Here is a 21,675-nt window from a genome sequence, read left to right on the forward strand (position 1 = left end):
AGATTTTCTCACAAAAAGAATAATACTAGTCTCAACTTAAGATAAAAACTTCAGGTGGAGATGAGAGTTTAGGGCTTGTTTTAGAGAGTAATATGCCTTAATAAGAAATGATTTTTTGTTGGCCAGGCACAGTGGCTCATACCTGTAATCCCAGCACTTTAGGAAACCAAGGCAGGTAGATCACTTCAGCTCAGGAGTTCAAGACCAGCCTGGGCAACATGGCAAAACCCTGTCTCTACAAAAAAATTAAAAATTTTAAAAATTAGCCAGGCATGGTGGCCCACATCTGTGGTCCCAGCTACTTGCAAGGCTAAAGTGGGAAGATTGCTTAAGTCCAGGAGGCGGAGGTTGAGTGAGCCAAGATCACACACCACTGCCCACCAGCCTGGCAATACAATGAGACCCTGTCTCAAAAAGAAAAGAAAATTTGTTTTTGTTTAATGATTCCCTACTACGTGGCAAAAACAAACAAACTAGAAATGTGGTAGCGTAAAAGGGTCAAAGGCCTTGTGATCACAGGCAAATTTTATATATCTGTATGGTTATGAATTTCTCCAGTGAGCCTGCATTATTTTATGATTTGAAAAACATTGTTTTTAGTTTTAAATAGACCCACACATTCAGCAAAACCTTATGATTCAACATTTTAAAATGTATAAAATAGCCCTGCCTTCCCTGTGCCATATCCTTCCCCATGTGAAAAAAGTTAGTGGCTTCTTCCTGAATAGTGTGGAACATATAGAACCCACTGAAATAACAATTAGGTATTTCAGCAGTTTAATGTGGCACATTATAGTATATTCATACTGCTTGGGGTTTGCTGAACTTATTGGATGTATAAGTCAATGTATTCTTAATCAAAAATGGAAAATTTTCAACAATTATTTCTTAAATACTTTTCATGCCCCATTTTCATGCTCTTCACCTCTGTAACTACAATTATACATATACTAGATCATAAGGTATTGTACCTTAGGTCCCTGAATCTCTGTTCATTTTTCTTTAATTTTTTTCTAAGTTAATCAGATTGAATAAATTTCACTGATATGCATCAAGTTGAATGCTATTTCTTAACAGCACGTTGGAGATGGTAAAGTCAATAAATTTTTGATTACAGTTATTGTTCTTTTCAGTTCTTGAATTTTCACTTAGCTTTTCATACACAGTAGAATTTATTAAAAACAAAAACAAAAACAAAAAAACCCCACCATTCAATTATTTTGGAATAATCATCTTTTTTAAATATACAGAACTGGATTTACTTGTATTTTATTTACAACTTTAATACCATGTTTATGAACAATGTTTCTGTTTTTGCTTTTAAGCACAAAAGACAGTTTATTGGCTCATTTAACTGAAAAAGCCAGTCATAATTCCATCTATGCTTATAAATGAGTGATTGTTGAAGTTTTTGTTTAACTGACATATTCATGAGGTACACAGTGATGTTTTCATACATACAATGTATCAGGTCAGCATAATTAGTATATCCATCATCTCAAATATCTATCTTTTTTTTTTTTTGTATTACAAACATTCAATACCCTTCTTCTGGCTATCTGAAACTATAAATAATTGATAACTATAGTCATCTTACAGTGGTATAGAACAAGGTTCGCAATCTCTCAACTGTCTGTGAAACCTACCCAGGTACCGGTCCATGTACTGTTAGGAACCAGACCACACAGTAGGAGGTGAGTAGCAGGAGAGCCAGTGAAGCTTCATCTGTATTTACAGTCACTCCCCATTGCTCACATTACCGCCTGAGCTCTGCCTCCTGTCAGAGTAGTGGCAGCATTCGATTCCCATAGGAGTGCAAACCCTGTTGTGAACTGCTCATGCGAGGGATCTAGGTTGCATGTCCTTATGACAATCAAATGCCTAATCTGTCACTGTCTCCTGTCACCCCCAGATGGTACTGTCTACCTGGAGGGAAACAAACTCAGGGCTCCCACTGATTCTACATTATGATGAGTAGATAATTATTTCCTTATATATTACAATGTAATAATCATAGAAATAAAGCACACCATAAACGTAATGTATTTGAATCATTCCTCCACCCCCTAGTCCATGTTAAAACTGTCTTCCACAAAACTGGTCCCTGGTGCCAAAAAGGTTGGGGGCCACTGGTATAGAACACTAGTAGTTTCCATTTCTCTGCCAAGATTTCTAACCCATTTACTCATTAAGATCACTATTTGTTTGTTTAAGTCCTTTTGCTGGTATGCATACATGAGCCTTTGTCAGCTAAACGCAACAACTAGGCCATCTCAAGGTCTACTGCTAGTAACTTTATTTTCTTTTGACTATTGGTCACATTTTTCCCTTTTCTTTTGCATGTGTAGTAACTTATTATATACTATACTATATAATCTATAATACAATATATAAATAAAATATATATAGTACTATATATATAGTATTATATAATAATAAAATGCAGAGAACCTGGATTCTGCTATGATCCTCTGAAGAATGATAATCTTTGTTCTCAGGCAGTATAATTACTGGCTAAACACTCTGAATTTGTTTATGTTTTGTTAGTATTAATTTGAGAAAATCCCAAGGTGTTTCTCAAGCTCCTCTCTTTTGGCAGAATTAAACGTCTATATGTCTTCCTGGTAGATTATGTTGAGATCTAGTTTTAAACATATGAGGTGAGACATGTTAGGTTGGACATTCTTACTCTAGGATGTGGTCCTTACTAAGTTACGGCCTTTTTTTTTTTCCCTCAGCTGGATGCCTATGATGTGTTCTTGGGACACAGCTCCAATATCTACCTACAATCTCAGATCCATAGTAGGAAATCTCTAGTAAGCCCACAGTTTGATTTGCCATATGTACACTTCATCACTCAGTCAAGGACTTGAAGTGAACCCATATTCAGAATTCTGGATCCCCATTTCTGTGCAGCCTTCACCCTTCTGGTGCCCCACTCCAGATTCCAGCTGCTTTAACAGCCCTAAATTCTGGTCTCTGCCTTCTCAGCTCAGAGATGCCACTGTTTCTGCTTGGACTCCAAGTCCTTGTTACACAGTCAGGAAAATGTCCCTACACAGAGACGCAGAGAAAATGTGGGGCTCTTTTTATGTATCTGCCTTCTGTCAATAATCACAGTCTTGCACTATTGTCCAACACGTGAAAAGTTGCCTCATATATTTTGTTCAGTTTTATCACAGTTTATGGCAGAAGAATCAATCCAGCATCAAGGTATTATATCAAGGCATTACATCAAGGGAAGTTGCAGAATCAAGATATTACATCAAGGCAAGTAGCAGAAGCTCTTGCACACATTCCTTTAAACTGTTGTTATTCTCTCTCACTCTTTCAATTTCTATTTCTCCTCTTTTCTCCCTATCCCCAACTTGTATAATTTATGAGCTTGAGTTGAATGAATAGGTAGTGCTAAATAATTTTGATAGAATATCTCAGAACTTTAAGATCTTGTAATGATGATGGAACACTTTGAAAGTATTACAATCAAGTTTTGTAGAGTTTCTGAAGTTAAGCAAAAATGTTTAAAATTTATTTTAAAAAGTCTTTCCTCCCACACTTTTCCTTTTTCATGAACAAGCGAATATCAGCAATACTCTGCTACCATGTTGTCCTTCATAAACCTTCCTTTGCTTATTTTTATTCAAGTCAAAATAAAAAGAATAGAAAATTCAGAAAATCTCAAGTGATCCAAATTCTCATTTCCCTATTTGTGAAGTTAGTCTGATCTCACTGCCACACAACCAATAGAACATAAAGGTCTTTCTAGCCATATTTAAAGACTGTGGAAACCTATCTGTCCCCAGACAAACTACAAGAGATTTAAATGACAAAGTAAACAAAAGAAAGTTTAAAAAATTTTTAAAACATTTACATGAAATGAATAGCTCCACAAATAAAGCATATTTTTGCCAAGCATGAGTTTCTCAATTGTTCTAGATACTAGATATGCTCATTCAAACAAATGCTTAGAAATAGACAGGGTTAGCTTACCCATTAGGCATAGTGCCAAGGGCCCATAATACTCTCAAGGGCCCACGAAAAATGTTTTCATTTCTTTTAAACATTTCTTTTTAATTTTTAGTTATTCTTATGATTAAAAATTTAGGTCAAAGAAAATGTTTACCATATAATCTTAATATATGCCAATACTGTCGTAAAATATAATTGTGTGTTTGTGTCTGTGGAGATAGGTATAAACTGACAACTATTTTCGGATTTTCTAGAAACCTCAGTTTCTCATAAAACCCGAACACTGTCTGATTGTAGGGTGTGAAGCCCCAGGTATTTTTCCACTGGACTAGATAAGGCATTTTTCCCTCTACGTTCCTGGAGGTGCTAATCTCATCCTAACCCATTCCCCTCTTACATTCTGGCTTGCCTGAACTACACTGACTTGCAAAGTAGTTGGGCAGGCCGATAATTAGAAGATATTGGCTAGATGGTACTCTGGGTAGCTACATATCTCCATGCCCTCTTTTAATTTACTATATAACAGATATATCTTAGCAGCTGCTATACATCTGCTTTACATTTGCTTTAAACAATAGAAAGATGGACTTGATATCTCCCTATTTCAAAGCCCTCAATCTCTTTGAAGCAGCCCACAACGTAACAGGTTTCTGTCTAAGCACTGGCTTCCAACCCACAGCCCATTTGCAGAGCCAGGATAATAATCACATTGACAACTCTTAAAGTCTCAAACCTTAGTTGACTTAGGTTACCAGGTTCACTGAGGTTCCCAAGTTTTCTTAAATACTTATCAGTCATAGCTGTTCAAGCAAGTGATTTCTATATTCAAATTATTAGTTTCATAACAGAAGTACTCTTTGTATTCAGAGTGACCAACATAATTTTCAACAAGAGAAAAGGATATGTAAGAAAATAAAATGCTGTTTTCAAAGGCATTCAAAAGAAATCTTACATGTAAATCTAATATGCAGGATAATTAATAGCAGAGTGTTCTGGGTTAAAGCTTGGAATGAAAGATGGATAGCATGCTAGGCTCTAACCATCAATCTCCTTAAATCTCTTTGATTCAGTGAATTTTAATCAGCTTAATCAGAAGGCATAGATCCCAGTTAGTTCCAGCTCTACTACTGTTGTACTCACTGGCAAAACACTTTTGCTTTAATTTTAGTATCAGTTTCCTCAGAAGTAAGACAGACATATAAACATAAGTCTTAGCAATCTTCAAAATACCATTACCATCAAATGAACATCTGTGCCTCAAAGGCATTTGGTAAAAATTTTTTAGATAAATAAATTTATACTATTGTTGTTCTTTTATTTCATCACAATGACACCAATATTTTAAATTTCCTAGGTCTTTTCTCCACTTGCCATAATGGTATCCATCACAAAATCTGATTCACTCTTTTGAATTTTTAAATGTTTTATATATCAGACTTCAATGTAACGCTGACCCTTGAAGAACACAGCTTTAAACTGTGAAGGTCCACTTATATGTGGATTTTTTCCAAAAAATATATTGGAACATTTTTTAAAGATGAATAACAATTTGAAAAAAAAATCACATAAAGAATGAGTACCCCAGAAATATCAAAAAATTAATTTGGAAGTATGTCATGAATGCATAAAATATATGCAGGTACTAGTCTATTTTATCATTTACTTCCATAAAATATATATAAATCTATGATAAAAAGTTAAAATGTATCAAAACTTATGAACTTAGAATGCACATGGTACCATTTGCAGTCGAGAAGTGCAAACAAATGTAAAGATGCAGTATTAAATAACAGCTGCATAAAATTAACTGTAATACCTACCGTACAACTATAATAATTTTGTAGCCACCTTGTGTTGCTATTGTGGGTGAGCTCAAGTGCTGGGAGTATCACCCTATGATGCTAATCATCTCTGAGTGAGCAGTTCATCTCACTATGACACGGATGCTTCTATGACATGGGCGTTAAAACACAGTGGAAGAAGGGTTGGTACTGTAAAGAAACATTTTTAGAGAAACGAAAAAGCAAAAAAGTCAGATACAAATTACAACGTACAGTTGTCCCTTAGTATACATGGGGGATTGGTTCTAGGTTAGCGTGTAAGCTTACCAAATCCACGTATACCTAAATCAATATATACAAAATCTCTGAATACTCAAGTCCTGCAGTCAGCCCTGCAGAACCCAAGTATACAAAAAGGCAGCCCTCCATACATGTGGGTTTTGCATCCCAAATACTGTACTTTTTATCCGCATGTGGTTGAAAAAAATCCAAATATAAGTGAATCCCTGTAGCTCAAGCCCATGTCGTTCAAGAGTCAACTGTATTTCCGTCAAGTCACACAAAGTGTGCCTACCTCTGCTTCTACCTCCTCCACCTCTTCCACTTCCCCAAGACAGCATGACCAACCCCTACTCTTCCTCCTTCTCATCCTACTCAATGTTAAGATAACCAGGATGAAGACTTTTATGATTCTCTACTTCCACTGAATGAATAGTAAATATATTTTTTCTTCTTATGATTTTCTTAGTAGCATTTTCTTTTCTCTAGCTTACTGTAAGAATACAGTACATAATACAGATACATAGAAAATATGTGTTAATCAACTGTTTATGTTATTGGTAAGCCTATTAATAGTTACGTTCTGAGAGAGTCAAAAGTTATAGCTGGCTTCTGTTTGGATGGGGGTGTTGCCACCCCAAACCTCTACATTGTTCAAGGGTCAACTGTATTTCATTTGTATTGTAGATTACAGGCTAAAAATGTGTTAAACCAATGCTTTTCAGAACCTTTCAAACACTGCCTATTCCACAAAGCTTTTCACAATCAAATAAGTAAAAATATCTATCCTGCTATTTGTTTATGGACTAGAACAAAGGGTGGGACACTTACTCTGTAAAGGGCCAAGTAGTAAATATTTTAGGCTTTGTGGGCTAGAGCCGCTGTCACAACTACTCAAATGCCCCATTGCCTGTGAAAGCAGTCACAGATAACATGTAAAGAAATGGGCATGGCTGTCCCAATAAAACATTATTTACAAAAATAGGCAGCCAGATGGATTTGGCACCAAGGCCATAGTCTGCCAAACCCTGCTCTAAAACAGTGTTTCTCAAGCTATACTGTTCATACTAATCATGTGAAATCTCAGTGGAGATTCTGATTCCATACATCTGGGTGGGGCCTGAGATTCTGCATTTCTAACCATCTCATAGTTGACTGATGATGATACTATTCAAAGAATCATATTTCTGAGTAGTAAGGCTCTGATAAGCCCCATGAGAAGAGAGGTCCTACATAATTAGTAATTATTTACTATCTGGCCTGAGTGCCTAGAACAGTGTCTGACATGTAATAAAGCCACTCAATAAATATTTAAGAAATGAACAAATACACTTCTAATAGAATATCATGCTCTGCCTTATATCATTATTAAGTGTGTCATCCTTTATGAGGCTCATCCTTATGTTCCCCTTATTAGCATGTAAGCTTACCAAATCTAGCAATCTCTGTAACACGGCAGATTTTCTAATAAATGCTAATTGATTAAATCAGAGCTTTGGTCTATGTACACACTACAAAAAGCAGTTGTTGACAAATTCATCCCAAATTCTTCTACTGTGTTCCTCCACAATGATCATCTTGTATTTCCTTAAGCTTTCTACAGCCCTTGTACTTCAAGGTCGTTGTACATTCCAGTTTCCTTGACAGGAACATCCTTCCCTAATCTTTCAAGTCTAAAGATAAATATCACCTCTTTAAAAAGCAGTGCAGTAAGTGTCCTTACCTTCTCCCCACCCTCCTTCTGCACTCCAAATATAGTTCTCTAGCTCAGCCATGGGTGTCTTCTTTAAAGCACTTACCACATTTCACAATTACAGTCATGCATTGCTTAACAACAGGGATATGTTTTAAGAAGTGCATCATTGGCAATTTCATCATGTTGTAAACATCATGGAGTGTTCTTACACAAACCTGGATGGTACAGCCTACTATACACCTAGGATACATGATATAGCCTATTGCTCCTAGGCTACAAACCTATTCAGCATGTTACCATACTGAATACTACCGGCAATGGAAACACAGTGGTAAGTACTTATGTATCTAAACATATCTAAACAAAAAAAGTACAGTAAAAATATGGTATAAGAGATTTTTTAAAAAAGGTAGATTTTAATTAGGCACTTACCAGAAATGGAGCCTATAGGACTAGAAGTCAGGTCTGGGTGAGTCAATGAGTGAGTGAAGGCCTAAGACATTACTGTACTCTACTACAGACTTTATAAACACTGTATACTTAGGCTACATTAAATTTATAAAAATAAATTTTCATTCTTTAGTAATAAATTAACACTGGCTTACTGTAACCTTTCTACTTTACAAACTTTTTAATTTTTTAACTCTGACTCTCGTGATAACACAGCTTAAACACAAATACCTTGCACAGCTCTACTAAAATATTTTCTTTATATCCTTATTCCATAATCTTTTTGTATATTTAATTTTTTTTCCTTTTAAAACTTTTTTTGTTAAAAATTAAGACACAAACATACACATTAACCTAGGCCTACATAGGTTCAGGATCATCAAGACATCACTAGGCTATAATAATTTTTCAGCTCTATAATAACCTTAGGGGACCACTGTCATATATACAGTCCATCACTAACTGAAACATCATTATTCAGTTCATGACTACATTTTATTTACATTTTTAAAAATCCCATTTACTCTACTAGAATATAAGCTCAATACTGTATTTACCTTACTCACCACTGAATCCCTACCAATTAGCATAGTTTCTGACACATGTAAACACAAAATTATATTTATTGACTGAATGGATAATTACTCACATTCACAAAGAATTTATTTCGTTATCCTTATATTTAAGAAGTATCTGCATTATTTAAAAAAAAAAAAAAAACATAAAACAGTGCCTTTTATCTGAGTGGGACCACAGAAGCCAAATTTGCACTTCATGATGCTGCTCTCTCAACAATAACTAATTAGATCAAGAGGGAATATCTGCTCTGAGTTGGTCTACATTTTCTCTCGTGGTATTTTCGGGAATGGGACTGACACTCTGGTGTCTCTCTGCGGGTCACTTTAACTGATTAACTAAGTAGTAGTGGTAGGTAACTATATTTGGTCATGTACATCCTTGAAAGTGCTAAAAAGTAAATCTACAAAGTGTAAAGAAGGAAGAGACATGTAGATAGAAGCAAGCATAAAAGATGGGAAGAGTATTACCTATGTTCCTAACAGCTTTACCTATGGCAAATTCCAGTTCTTCATGAAGCCAAGATGTTCTTTGTGATTTCAGGAGTTATCCCAATATCCTTCTACATTTCCATTTTCAGATAGGCTGAAATGGGTTTCTGGTAATTACAACTGGTATTTTTCTAACTAAACATATGCAGTTTATAAAAGAACATACAGAAGCAAAAATACAGCCCAGAAAGTGTGTCAAAATTGCAGGAGGGAAAAATGTTGAGTGATCTTCAAATTTTCAATAACTAGAGTCTAGTAATCAAAGGTATGATTATAAAATGTTATATTTTTAGTGAAAAGATAAACACTATCAACAAATAAGAGTATGTCAAAACTAATATACTTTAAAATGAATAAATACTTCAATAATTCCTCCAGCAAAACATTTGTCATCAATGGACACTTAGTTCCAAAATTATTCAAAATACTACCTGTGAGGTGGCTGGTCCTAAGTACATTTTTAAAAGTAAAAAATTAACAATCCTTTGCATCAACTAATTGAAATAAATACTTCTTTAACCCAAAAGAAACAGGAAAAGAGAGCAAAATGTTGTGCAATATTTGGGATAAAAATGAACTTGAGAAGAGAGAAAGGATAGGAAACGATCACACCCAACTAGAATTCTATTATTCAGACATACAGGGAAGGAGATGTGACAAGCAAGAAGCCTGAGCCAATAAACTCCCTAAGAATCTCCTACAAGCCAATCACCTCAAAATGTCAATCAGTTCTGGTTACTCCTGCAGCCAACTATTCCTATTAATTAAAAAAAAAAAATTGCTAATTGAGTAATCCGTGTTTTTGTTAGGAAGTTGAAATGGAAATGACAAAATCCTAGTAGTTTTATTTTATAGCACAATTCAAAGTATACATTATTTTCCAAGAGCAAATGAAAATGTCAAAAACATTCTTGCTGTAGATATTTAGTTGTTTTCTGCCAAATTAATGAAAGGAAAATATTGCACTTTGAATTGGTTAATTACCATGAATCCTTCTGCAAAGGGCTCCTGCTTGCAGAATTAAGCCAGCTTTAGTTGGCACACTGCCCTAATATTCATGGAGACTAGACTATAGGCTCCACTGTACTCAAGAGACATTTTAGTTTTTGGCATCATTCATCAGCTTACAAATCATCAGTCCTAACTACTAACTACTATAGACATTCAACTGTCTGAAATAAACAGGGCAGAAAGCACCTGCATTTAATGGGGATGTACCACATTCTGCTTCTTTGAAATTTTAAGAGCTAGACTTAGAATACAGAATGAACAAGAATACCCTGATTTATATAGCTTCTAGAAACTAGAGCTGCTTTAACAAAAATCCTCTGGTAACAAAGCTACTCCAAGGAAATCCTCTAAGAAGGCGGCAACTTCACACAAGGGGGATCTTAGAGAAGTTATTTTTCTTCAGTACTAGGCCAGGGTTCATGGAGCTATTTCAGGTTTAGGTCTCTTAAGAGTCCGTACATAGACCTCGTTCCACCCTACTTCCTGGGATTTGAAGTTAAAAGGTGCTGATTTGCCTATTTCAAAACCTCATTAAATAACCATTGCAGTATTCAAGCCTAATCCTATCTCTCCTTTCACCCTTCTTCATGTGATTCACTTACCTGGAGAAACTGCAAGACCTGAATGCCCTCTCTCTATGTGAGATGGCATATTAAATATATTTCCTTAAAATTGGGTAGGGAAATGCTTCTCAACTTTTTGAAAAATATATTCTACCAACCCTTCTATATTTTAGAATGGGTAGAGAAAGAATGGGTAGAGAGACAGAGATGAAAAAAACTAATTATGTATATATTTTCTTTTTCCTTTCCCTAAATAAAATGGAAAAAAGAAGATCTTGAATAAAGATAGAAACACACTGATAAACCTAAGAATACAAGCTGGCCATCTCTCCAAGATGTTCTCCATATGATCGTAAATAAGCATGTCAGGCTTCAGTGTGTCACTTCCTCAGAGTCTTGCATCCGGGAATGGGAAGAGCGAAGAAGCCAACGGTTGATCCTAAAAAAGGTCATTCAAAACCAACTATAATGTTCATATACTTTCACATTTAAGTATTATGGCAAATGCAAAATTAGCAAGCAGTGCTTTTTAGAACTGACAAAATAACCTGTACAAATCCTCAGTCAAAAATACTTAGATGACATTAGACTTCAGTCTTGAAGAACTTAATAGAGTAAGTCCATATCTATCTTTAAATAAATTGGAGTTATGTCAGGAGGACAGCTGAGATGCTTAAAGGGTCTAGAAACCATGAAAAATATAGTGTAATAACAGAAAGAAGGTAAAAAAAGAGAAAGAAAGAACAGATGGGATAAAGAACGAACGGCAAGATGACAAAAGGAACCATAGCAAAAATAATAGTAGTAAGTGCAAATGATCTAAACACTCCAACTAAAAATTAAAAGGCAGAGATTAATAGACTCCTATAAAAGCAAGACACAACAACATGCTGCCTTTAAGAAATACACATTAAATACAGACACATATAAGTTAAAAGCAAAAGGACAGAAAAAGATATACCACACTAATACCAGTCAAAAGAAATCTAGTGGCTATAGTAGTATCAGAAAGAAAGTTGATTTCAGAACAGAACTATTATCAGGAATACAGAGAATAATTTCATAATGATAAAGTATTCAATTCATCAAGACGACATAATAATTTTAAATGATTATGCACCAAATAACAGAGCTCAAAATATATGAATCAAAAACTGACAGAAACTAAGATTTATAACATTCTGGCCATAAAACAAGTCTCAAATTTAAAATGATTCAAGCTATAACAGTATGTTATCTGCTCACAATTGAACTAAATTAGAAAACAGTAACAGAAAGGTCTCTAGAATACCCCCAAATATTTTGGAGCTAAGTATAAAACTTCTAAATAAACCAGAGGGTCAAAGAAGAAACAAAAACAGGGATTAGAAAGTATTTTAAACTGAATGAAATTTTTAAAAAAACAAAAATTATAATAAGCCACTAAAACAGTACTTAGAGGGAAATTTATCCTACTAAATATCTATATCAGAAAATAAGAAAGGTCTTAACTTAATAGCCTCTGCTTCCACCTTGAGAAATCAGTAAAAGAGTAAATCAAGCCTCAAGAAATGAGAAGAGAGAAAGTAAGGATCATGGCCAAATTCACTGAAACAGAAAACAGAATAATAGAAAAAAAAATCAGTGAAAACGAAATCTCATTCTTTGAAATGGTCAACAAAACTGATAAACCTCTAGACAGACTGATCTGAAATTAAAAGATACAAATTAGGAATTCCACAAAGGAGAGGTGGCATCATTACAGAATCTATAGATAATATGGGAATATTTTAACAACTTTATGCCAATAAGTTTGAGAATTTAATAGCAGAAGTAATCAATTCCTTGAAAGACCAAATTACCTAATCTCACTCAAGAAGAAACAAATAATGTAATATACCTGTATCTATTAAAGAAATTGAATTTGTAAAAAAAAAATTTAAAACCCTTCCCACAAGAAAAACTCCAGGCCCAAACGACTTCTACCAAACTAAAGAAGAAACAATACTAACAATACTAACATGTTTGCCAAACATTGCAGAGGAGAGAATACGTCCCAACCTAGGCTATGAGACCAGCGTTACTTTAATACACACGGAGATATTACAAGAAAAGGAAACCACACACCAGTATTTCTCATGTACATAAATGTAAAAATCTTAAAAGGTTGAATCTAATATTCATAAAGTATAATACATCAGAACTACATAGAGTCAGTCTCAGGATCTGAAAGTTTGTTTAGGGCTTCAGATCACCTTAAATGTAATCTACCATACTAAGACACTAAAAAAGAAAAACTTAACGATCATCTAAATAGGCACCTGAAAGTATTTAACAAATTCTAACATTCATTTCCGATAAAAACTCTCAGCAAAGTAGCAATAAAAGAATTTTTTCCACCTATTAAAAGGCATCTATTAACAACTTGCAGTTAACATCATATTTAAAGATGAAAAATTAAGTATCTCTTCTCTTTGATCGGGAACAAGACAGAAATGTCTGCTTTCATCACTTCTATTCAATACTGTGCTGGACATTCTAGCTAGTGCAATCAGCAAAATAAAAGAAATAAAAAGTATCCAGATTTTAAAGAAAGAAATAAAATTATATTCAGACAACATAATCATCTACACAGAAAGTTAGCATCTATAAAATCATTATAAGAACGAGTGAGTTTAACAGGGTTGCAAGATACAAAACCAATATTTAAATCAATTGTATATCTACCTACTAGTTATTAAAACTTAAAAGCTGCAATTAAAAAATAAATTTATAATAGCATCCACAAACACAAAATACTTAGGAATAAATCTGACAAAAGATGTGCAAGATCTATACACTGAAAACTACAAAAAATACTTCTGAGAGAAATTAGAGGGCTAAGAGGTATAACTTGTTCATGGGTTACATGACCCAATATTGTTAACATGTCAAGTCTTGCTAAATTCATTTAAAGATCTAATGCAATCCAAATCCCAAATCCCAATAGGCTTTTTCAGCAGAAATTAACAAGTTGATTCTAAAATTCATATGGAAATCCAAAGGACTTAGAATAGCAAAAACACCTTTGATAAAGAAAAAGTAAAAAGGAGAGCTACCACTACCTGATTTGAAGACTTACTGTAAGTGTGCAACAACCAAGCCAGTATGTTATTGGGTTAAAGACAAACACACACACCAATGAAATAGAATACAGAATTTCAAAACTGATCCATATATAAACAGATAACCAATTTTCAAGAAAGATGCAAAGGCATTCAAGTAAAGAAAGAATAGTTTAACAAGTATTGTTGGAACAAATGGATATCCATATTTTCAAAAATGAACTTTGAGCCACAGCTAACACCATATACAAAACTAACTAAAAATGAATTGCAGGATACAGGCTAACAACTCTGAAGTTGTTTTATATGTATACTGGGTTTGTACAACCAAGTAAATGGATGATGGAAGCCATGTTTCTTATTGTTGGAGAGAGACATTAACGATAATAAACCAAACTAAAAAGAATTACAGAGTATGAGATTAGAGTCAGAGACACCAGTATGAATGCATTTTGTTTATATATATATACAAATAGACAGCTACAGAATTAATTTGAGAAAGAGTGAGAGAGATCCATGGGTTAGCACATTTACATGTTTCCTGGTTCTGTCTGCCAAGCAAACCTAGACATAGTGACACCCTGTGGCAACAACCAGCATATTCAGTGTCCAGGTCTTAATTTCTATATAATAAGCTCTAAAAACAAGAACCAAGGTTCCTCTGAGAAATGGATGATTCTGGAGCTGGGGCATAGAAAATAAAAGACTTGGGCATCTCGCAGTATCAAAAAATAAAATGTGCTCAACAAAAAAGATGGAGGGTAACAAGTTAAGGAGACACAGGAGCCAACCTAAGAGTTCCCAATGGCCAAAGCTGGAACGAGTAACAAAATAATGTACTATTTGAATGTAAAGTATGAAATATGAGGCCATACTGATAAATGATTGAAGAAATAAATGGGAGAGAAGAGATAAATTATTTTTATAGAAGAATTTCAAATAACTTATGTAAATACCCACACCTCTAGGAGATAGAACATAATTCCCTCCTCTATAAAACCCTCCCATCCTCGGGCATAGGCTACGTGACTTGCTCCCAAAAAACAGAATATAGAAAGAGTAAAAAGATTGAACTTTACCGGCCTGGCATGGTGGCTCACGCCTGAATCCCAGCACTTTGGGTGGCCCAGGAGAGCAGATCACCTGAGGTCAGGAGTTCGAGACCAACCTGGTCAACATGGTGAAACCCCGTTTCTTCTAAAAATACAAAAATTAATCAGGCGTGGTGGCATGCACCTGTAATCTCAGCTACTTGGGAGGCTGAGGCAGGAGAAACGCTTGAACCCAGGAGACAGAGGTTGCAGTGAGCTGAGATCACGCCATTGCACTCCAGCCTAGGCAACAAGAGCGAGACTCGGTCTCAAAAAAAAAAAAAAAGAATTAACTTTACCTTAGAGTAACCTGGCTAATACTACCTTAGTCAGGTAATCAAGGTTAAGCAACACCAATGATAAAGGTATGTTGTTATCATATGATGTGATGAAAAAGGCACTTCTCCCAAAAAAAAATCCAAACCCCTGTGTAATCAAGAAAAAAACATCGAACAAACCAAAATTTAAGGATACTCTACAAAATATCTGGTCAGTACTGCTCAAAACTGTCAAGGTCATGAAAAATAAGGGAAGACAGAAAAGTCATCAAGGATCAGAGCTAAGGAGACACAAAATCTAAACAAAATGTAGAAACCTGGAACAGAAACAGATATTGGTGGAAAAACTGATGAAATCCAAATAAAGTCTGAAATATAGCCAACAGTAATGTACCCTCTAGTTGCCTAGTTGTAACAAACATATCATGGTTATTTAAGACGCTCACAAAGGGAGAAAATGAATGGGGGTATATGCGAACCTCTGTACTACCTCTGCAACTTTTCTGCAAATCTAAAATTATTCCAAAGTAAAAAGTTTATTATAAAAATGGATTATAGACTTAAGTGTAAAAAATAAAAACATAAAGCTTCCGGAAGAAGACATAAAAATATTTTTGGCATTGATTTTGGCAAAATTTATTAGTTATAATGCTAATAGCACAATCCATAAAAGATAAATTAGACTTAATCAAAATTAAAATTTTGTACTCTTTGAAAGACACTGTACAGGAAGGAAAAGAAAAAGCAGGCGAGGCTCTGCAAACATAATCGTCTTACATCTATAATGTAAAGAACTCGCAAAACTCAAAATAAACAACCCGATTAAAAGTGAGCAAAAGATTTGGACAGTCACTCAAGAAGACATAAAGTGGCAAATATGCACAAATTAAGAAGGTATAAATTAATACCACAGAAAGAAACCACTACACATCCATTAGAATGGCTAACATTTTATTTTCTTCAACTTTTAGGTTTAGGAGTACATGTGCAAGATGTGCAGGTTTGTTAAATAGGTAAATGTGTGTCATGATGGTTTGCTGCACAGATCATCCCGTCACCTAGGTATTAAGCCCAGCATCCATTAGCTATTCTTCCTGATGCCCTGCCTCTCACCACCAACCCTCTCCAAAAGGCCCCAGTGAATGTTGTTATCCTCCATGTGTCCATGTGTTATCACCATTCAGCTCCCACCTATAAGGGAGAACACGTGGTGTTTGGTTTTCTGTTCCTGTGTTAGCTTGCTGAGGATAATGACTTCCAACTCCATCCACGTCCCTGTAAAGGACATGATCTCATTCCATTTTATGTCTGCATAATATTCCATGGTGTATATGTACCACATTTTCTTTATCCAGTCTATCATTGATGGGCATTTGGGTTGATTCCATGGCTTTGCTATTTTGAATAGAGCTGCAATAAACATACACATGCATGTATCTTTATAAAAGAATGATTTACATTCTCTTGACTATATACCCAGTAGTGGGGTTGCTGAGTCAAATGGTATTTCTGCCTCTAAGTCTTTGAGGGATTGCCACATTGTCTTCCACAATGGTTGAACTAATTTACACTCCCAATGATGTAAAAGTATTCCTTTTTCTCTGTAACCTTGCCAGCAGCTGTTTTTTGACTTGTTAATAATAGAATGTCTAAAATTTTAAAAATTGACTACATCAACTGTTGGTAAGGATGTAGAGAAATTGGAATTCCCAACAACGCTGTTTGGAATCTAAAACACGGCAACCAGTCTGTATAACAGTTTGGGAGTTTCTTAAACATTGAAATACATACCTACCATATCACCCAAGCAATTCTACTCCTAGGGATTTATCCAAAAGAAAGCATTTTTCCAAAATCATGTACACCAACAGTCAGAAGAGCTTTAATCATAACAATCAATAAATAGACATAACTCAATTATCTACCAACAGGTGAATATACAATAACTCACAATAAACTCATTGTGGTATATCTATGTGATGAAATACTACTCATCAATAAAAAGGAATGAACTGCTATTATAGACAACAATATAGATGAATTTCAAAATAATTATGCTAACTGAAAGAAGTCACACAGAAAGAATGCACGGTGTATTATTTTATTATTATAAAGTTCTGGAAAATGTAAACTAATACATAGTGACTGAAAACAGAAGACAAATTGCAAGGGTAGGGAGAGACAGAGCTTGGTGGGGCAGGGAGAGTCAAGAGAAAGAGAATAGGGACACGGAAACTTCTGGGGTGACAGTATACACACTATCTTGATTGTAGTGTTAGTTTTCACAGCTATATACTACATCAGAACTTACCAAATTACACACTTTAACTATATGCTGTTTATTGTATGCCAAATATACCACAACAAAGTTGTTTTTCACAAAATCATGACTGGCAAAACTGGGAATACACTAAACCCAGAAATGATGAAGCCTCAAAAAAGCAATCCTGGCATTTGCCAAACAGCTGATGGCAGAGCAAGATTTGGTCTGTGTGGTTTCAGGAGAGAATCAGTACCCACAGAGGAGAAATTAAAAGGAAGCTGTATCAGCTACACCAATGGAATATACTGACAATTGAAGCTGTCTGAACATAGAATGGACTGCCTTGTAAGATAAAGCTCTCTCTCAGTCACAGAAAGAGTTGAAGCAGAAACTCAAATGATCACTTTGTTAGGTGAGGGTCTAGGATAAACTTCCATGTGGGACAGGAGACAGACAGTACTTCCTGAACTTTAATGCCAGTCATCAGGAAATCAAAACAAACAGTTTGTACTTGGGGATAAATATATTTAATCACATTCATCAAACTTTAAAGCCACCAATACCCAACGTTTTGAATGATTTAAAGTATTTGGGACCCTGTGGGTTAATGAATGCGCTTGTCAATGTTCAACTGAGTTATCTTTCACGTAGGGAAAGCAATAAAGAAATCTTCAAAGATAAAATAGTTTTCTAATGTGTATTTGTCTTTCTGTTTGTGTTTTTCATATAGTAAGTTATTACAAATTTATTCAGAGAAGGGAGCATTTATAATGTTTACTATGCAATTTTAAGCAGTTAAGAGTTCAATACATAATATTAATAGCCACTACTTACTGAATATTTATCATAGGCCTAGAAATTTAAGCAAAACATCTTGAACACATGAACTTAACAATACTTCAAGATAGCTATTTTTCCTATTTTACAGATGAAATATCTCAGGGTGAGTGAAGTTAAGGGGATCTGCAGGTTGAGGATCTGAAGTCAAGCCCATCTGGCTTCATAATCCAATCTTACAAAATCACTCCTAGTTCACTGAAGAAATAAGGGCCATCTGATGATCACTGCGTACAGACTCTTTCTTCATTCTCCAAATATTTCCTATATTCCCACCCAATTTATTTTTTAAAAATACAAATTTTCTCATGCTATGCATCCAACTTTGATGGCTTTTGTGCCTTATAATTCCTTAGAGGCAAAGTGTAAATTTGTCAACATGGTGGATAGATCTTCCCACCTACTTTTCCAGCATCATTTCCTGTTATTTCTCCTGTATTCTAGACATAATAAGATCTTTCGGTCCTTTAAAAATGCAATGCATTTGTACTTGCTGTTCTCACTTTTCTGCATGCCCTGATTTCTGGCCTTGTGAATGAACTTTTATCTTTTCAGGATCAGTTTAAATATTGTTTCCTTTGGTGAAGTCTTCTTTAACATTCCAGGCACATTTAGATGTACCTTCTTTTACATGTACACCACTCTATTCATACTGGTATTATTTATTTGTAGGTTTGCTTCCTGTAAAAACATCTCCTCAAAGACAGTTACTCATCCCTATATCTCCAGTGCCCAAGCCCAATGCCTGATATATGAGAACAGTTCAATAAATGTTGATTGACTGAATGGATAGATGATGGACAGGTGAATGAGTAAACAAACTGATACACAAACTAGTGGTTGAGATTAAGGGGTTACTGGAGGAGTATATAAAAGAAATAGTACTTACATAGGACAGAGGTATACAAGTTGCCATAATTATAATATAGAACTATACTTTATTAATTTATATTATTTCATCCTAAATGAAGTCTTCATTGAAGCAACTATTACTATCTGTCCTACTTGTGTGATCCTATTAAAAGAGTTTATTTAGTCAAAGGTAAAGGCATTATATAATTTGATGCAAAAACTAATTCTCAAGAATGTAAAATGGTTGGAAACCAGGAGATCTGTGAAATACTCTGATTACTTGTCAAGAAGGAGAAAGCCAGAGGAATAACCTTTCTGTGACCTCCTCCCACAAACAAAACTATTCAGAGATTTTACCATTTCAAGATGTAACCTTGTTTAGTGCAGTCCTTCTGCAGATAATGAGACTTACAAAAAAAAAAAAAAAAAAAAAAAAAACATACATACAACTCTCACCATTTAAAATTTCAGACTCCTTTCCCTCTCCATTCTTTATGATTTTCAAATAAAATATTTTTATGCCTGATCAATATGTTCGATTAGTTTCCTAAAATCAATCTTAATAAATTGGGGTAATGTATGATACATTTTGGTTTTAGGGGCTTCTTTTATCATCTATTCTCTCACACAGACTTAAAATGGAAATAATTTGGGTTCTTGCTGGACAATGCTGTTTTATGTTAAAATCAGGCTAAAACTAATTCTTTTTTAAAAATGCAAAATAAGATGGAACTTTAAAAAAGTCAAGAAGCTTTGAGAACAATCCTCAGCTAATGGAAAAATTATTTTAATTACATGAAAAATGTTCTAAAGCAATCTTCTGGGTGAAAACAAAGCATTACTTATTCGTTGAGGAAAATGCCTTCTCTAAAGAAGTGTTCACATGTCAGAAGCCCTTAGTCTATGAAATTAATGCCTTATACATGTAGGTTAAAAAAAATTCACACCTTGATAATTTTCTCCTAACATGCTGCCTCATTATAGCAATAACATTTTGATTTATGCTAAAAAGCATTCCTTTCTGAAGAATTAAAATGTCTTTTAAAAAACACACAGAAAGAAAAAACTGAAGTGCTCTATAAAGTACTCAGTCAATAACAGTGGACTTCACCTCAGAAGGACAAAAGAAGCAGCAATTTTAAACTCCATTAGGTATACTCATTTTTTTCTGAAACATGATAGTAACACGGAAATAATAACTGAATGATTTCAGAGCCCAGCAATGCAAAAGTTGACAAACGAAAAATGAAAAGACAAAAATAAAAACTTTGGGCTAAGACATCCATTAAACAAAAGAAGACTATTTCTCAAAAGCTGATATAATTTTCTCAGGTTAACCAGAGAACACAGGATATACAATTTGTTTTGATTTTTTCTTTTACTATTTTCATCTTTGTTCTTGCTCCTTTTATAAATATACAGGTTAACAAAAGGAGGTAACCGATTTATTATCACATTGTCATCTTTCAAGGGAAACATTTCAGTTCATTCAATATTTGGTTTCATTAAGCATTTTTTGTGTCTCCTGCATGAAGGGATAATAGCCTATAAAATGAAAGGACACCATGCATGAATTAAGAAAGAAGCATTCATAAGAGAATCAAAATCTAATTAGATAAACACACTTCCCTACAGGTGGATATGAATTCAAAAGTCTCTGAAATCTCATATTTAAAGCCTAGCAGTGCTTTTTTAATTATGCTAAAAGTCCCTTGTCTGCTTGATCTCTCATGAACAATTTTAATCAGGCAAGCCTAATATACTCCGTCTCACAGACAACTTAACAGAGCTTTCAACTATGAGCTAATGGGAAGACAAGGAATCACAAGCATTTTTATTAAAAGGGAAGAATGGCCAGCCTAGAGATTTGGCCAGCAATAAAGCAAGATTAAATCATGCTTTTCCCTCACTTAACCTACTTAACTTCAAGAACTACAGACATATAATTAATTTGCTCTTGAGATTTACTCTGTAAACATAAACACATGATTTTTAAAAAATTACATTCTTACAATTCACAGGGGTTTTAGTTATTTTTTTTTCCCACTCACAAATGGACTAATATACTAACAGTCCTTTTGCCAGAGTCTAAGAGTAATCTCTTAAAAACAATCCTTTCCAAAAAAGGAGAGTCAAAAATCATTCTCTACAGTTGGTAGGGATCTTGACAAAGGATCCTGTTCAAAGTTCCCTTTCGACCTTTGCATCCCCAAATCCATTTGCTACATCAGCTGTATCACCAAGAGTCCTCTGTCCATTCAGAGGCCCTCCCACAATACAGCAGTTTATTATAATCCACGTATTTCTTTTTCTTCTTTAAAAAAAAAATAGAGAACGGTCTCACTCTGTCACCCAGGCTAGACTGCAGTGGCACCATCACAGCTTGAATTGCAGCCTCAAATTCCTTCCTAGTCCCAAGTGATCCTCCCGCCTCAGCCTCCCAAGTAGCTAGGAC

At 34.6% G+C, this 21,675-nt stretch overlaps 1 protein-coding gene across 14 annotated transcripts in view; it reads right to left on the reverse strand.

Annotated features, from left to right (window-relative positions):
• The window catches only part of RFX3 (regulatory factor X3), a 311,794-nt gene that overhangs the window by 213,629 nt on the left and 76,490 nt on the right, over window positions 1-21,675 (reverse strand). For 2 of the 14 annotated variants that reach the window (XM_031654198.1, XM_031654192.1), the window contains exon 1: window positions 5,790-6,499. The exons of the other annotated variants lie outside the window; for them this stretch is intronic. The gene's annotated coding sequence lies outside the window, so the exon portion shown is untranslated. Of the gene's footprint in view, window positions 1-5,789; window positions 6,500-21,675 lie in introns of those variants that run through there. 14 annotated transcript variants of the gene reach the window in all.

This window comes from Papio anubis, chromosome 13 (genome assembly GCF_008728515.1).
Source record: "Papio anubis isolate 15944 chromosome 13, Panubis1.0, whole genome shotgun sequence".
Classification (NCBI taxonomy): domain Eukaryota; kingdom Metazoa; phylum Chordata; class Mammalia; order Primates; family Cercopithecidae; genus Papio; species Papio anubis.